Below are 3,269 nucleotides of genomic sequence, written 5' to 3' on the forward strand. Positions count from 1 at the left end.
AAATGTTTGACTCAGACTATAGATGATAAGTTTTTGTCATGAGGATTGATAGTTGGTCTCTAAATTTCGAGGACGAAATTTCTTTAAGGGGGGTAGAGTGTAACATCCCGCTCGTCAGCTAATGGAAATTTTATCTGTTAAATTTATCAGAGGACGAAAGTTCATGGAAAGTAAGTAGTGGGAGATATTTTATGACATGTCAGCATAATACGGGAAAAATATCAGAGTCGTTTTAAAAACGCTTAAGACAAGGGCAAAGTGGTATTTTCACGCCAAAGGATATTTATTTGGATTTGGTCTCAAAATCATTCATTTTCCATTCACTTTCTCTCTCTAGGGTTTGAGTTTGGCAATTGCTCTCCCCTCTCTCTAGAACTCACACGCCCTCCTTCCCTCTTTCTCTTCCTCAATTCTTCTCAAACTTCTTCCAAAATCATGAATCATGTTGTATAAGATTCCTTCAAGGTCTTTAGTTACTTGGGAGCTTGGGATTTGGTTTAATTTCCTTACTTCTCATCACCAAGAGAATCTCAAGAAGATAGGGTGATGATTGGAGCATGGTTTGAGCTTGGTAAGGTTCCTTCTTGGTCAAGAATTAAAGGAAAGATGATTTGAAGTGGGCTTGAAGAGCTAGAGTATGGATTGTGATACTTAGAGCTTTGGAAGCAAGCTAAGTTTCAATATGTGAAGTGATGAGGATGCTTGAAAGCTTGGGGGTCAAGTGCAAACATTAGAGGTGAGTTCTATAGGTAGAGTAACCTACCTTTGGGGTTGGATATTCATGTTTTGTGCTAGTTTAGCTTCTATGACATTTTATTGAACCTAAAGCCATGCCTTGTGATTACATGATAAATTGCCATGGAACTTGATCTTATATATGTTCTTGTAAGCTATTTTTAGTACATAAACTTGTTAACAATGTTTGGAATGAGTTGGTACATTTAGGAGATCAAAAATTGGAGTTTTGGGTCGAAAATGCCACGAACCCGCAGCCGAAACACGCAGGTTCGCAGCGCTGCGCCTGGACAAGGGCGCTAGGCGCCCAAAGTCAGAGAGGCCAGCGCTAGGCGCCCACTCTCTGGCGCCAGGCGCCCCTGACAGGGCAACTTTTATGTTGTTTTGTGCTCGGGTGCTTGGGGCCAGTCGTGTGGGGGTCCGATGCGATCGTGTTGACGTATATTTTTACTGTTTTCACCTATTTTACAACTGGAACCAACTTGTCTTGGTTAAAACTTAGAATTTCTAAATGGTTTGTTACTTGGGTTATGGCATTTTGGGTCCTTGGAATTAATAGAAAATGTACCAATCATCCATAGAACTTGAATCGATAATCATGGCAATTTAACATGGGTCACGAAGATGACTCAAGAGAGTTTAAGCATGATGGGGTAGCAATGAACTAAGAAAGGGAATGTATGTAGAGCCTCGGCTTAGCTAGTCGAGAACTAGAATATAACAAGAATCCCTAGAATGATAAGACGCGAAGTGTAATCTCTTCGCACAGGAGCTAGTATGATTTAGCAAGTACGTAAGCCGTGGTTTGACTAGTTAGTCTCTCCACCATGATTAGGTATTAATATGAACCAGTAAGAGTTTACCACTAATCGGTTCGATTAAGGTTCCGAGGTAAACAATCAAGTATGTACATGTTTAACTTATATGCACGACAAGACTATGATTTAATAAGTGTAGGTGACATGTCTCTTGATATCCACATCAGGGGGATACAAGGGGTTCTCATTATGAGAACGATTCAAGCCGTAAGGGACCCGCATGTCACTGAGTAAGCAAGACGTAGGTGTTCGTGTCTCTTGTTATCCACGCCAGGGGGATACGGGAGGTTCTCGACCTAAGGGGAACGGTTCAAGCCGCAAGGGACCCGCACGACACCGAGGGAGTCCGATGTACGTACATCGGTCATGTATGGGATTGATTTCGGGGTTACTCCACCCGGGACTATCCGTAAAATGAATCAAGATAACATTGTTTGTTCAACGCTAACCAATATGAATGAACTTAAGTACGTTTATGTATGTTACGATTATGATTATGAACATGTATGAACTCAGGTACGATTATGTATGGGAATAAGAGCATTAGATGCTTTAAGACAAGTATAAGTTATGTATATAGCAAGCTATGAACATGATACCGATGACGATCTTAAGTTCCCCTAATCGTCCGGTTTAGCATCGTGTCATGATTATGTTAGGATTAGGCCTCGATACATAAAGTGTAATCTTGGCAATGCGGTTTTAGGTTCCCCCTCGACCGCCATGACATGTATAGGTGAGAAGCCTATAACAAGTGAGATATGACTATGACGGCCCTAATATGCACTACCGTCTAAGTATGCATGTCCCCACACACGTATAATCAACCGTCAGGTTGTAATGTAGACACGTGGTGACCGTAGGTTTCCCCTTGAGGTTGCCTATAGCCTAGGATTTAGGGGAACTCACTGAGACATTATGTCTCATCCCAATCCTTATTTGTTTCAGATAAGCAGGATGATGATTATGTATGTGCGGAGCCGGATGGATATTACTTCAAGAGTTCGTTCGTAAAGCTGCAGGACATTATGGACATCAAGGATGTATTTTTATGTATGGATGAGTTGTATTGTATTATGATTTTTACGAACGTAACTTGATGTAAATATTATTCATTCGAAGTTTTTAATTGTTGTATATTTTAATGTATCCAGTACTAATATTAACGCGCGTGCCAGACTTTCTAGATACGTCTGGTATGGGTGTTACAATTGGTATCAGAGCAGGTCGATTCAGACCGTGCCTTGGGTCATTAAATTACAACAAAGGTAGTGGGGCCATTGGGTTCCGGGTAGATGTTCTATTTGTTGTTGTTAGTTGAGCCTGATCACCTCAATTTAGCATTCAACGATTAGAACGGATGTCTGAGAACTGAATAGGACCCAGGAGGAATGAAGTATATGATGAAGAAGTTTGACCGTGCCAAAAGGTGGCCGGTGAATTAATCAAGTGGAAGTGTGAATCCTCCGGGAATGTAAGGTATGTTAAGAAGGAACGTTCCAACAATGTCAGGTAAGATGTTAGTGATACTTTATGTACCCGTAAGTGAAGAAGTTGGATATATGTATCTAACCATGACCAAAAGTTTCGGTAAGAATTGTTGTTGGAACGGATTTATGATATTCTAGAATGTCCGAATAAGGCTACAAGGTAGTAAGAGGTCGGCGTATGTTGACGGAGTCAGCGGGCTCTCAGGATAGCAATATGAGAATGAAG

The 3,269-nt window shown here is 41.0% G+C and overlaps 1 long non-coding RNA gene across 1 annotated transcript; it reads left to right on the top strand.

Moving 5' to 3' along the window:
• The first annotated feature begins 510 nt into the window (after positions 1 to 510).
• On the top strand, positions 511 to 2,739 carry LOC146905118 (uncharacterized). Its single transcript, XR_015019198.1, has 2 exons — positions 511 to 736; positions 2,502 to 2,739. It is a non-coding gene; the product is annotated as an uncharacterized LOC146905118 (long non-coding RNA).
• Positions 2,740 to 3,269: the final 530 nt, after the last annotated feature.

This window comes from Medicago sativa, chromosome 7 (genome assembly GCF_051527215.1).
Source record: "Medicago sativa cultivar Bolivia chromosome 7, Bolivia_mono, whole genome shotgun sequence".
Taxonomy (NCBI): Eukaryota; Viridiplantae; Streptophyta; class Magnoliopsida; order Fabales; family Fabaceae; genus Medicago; species Medicago sativa.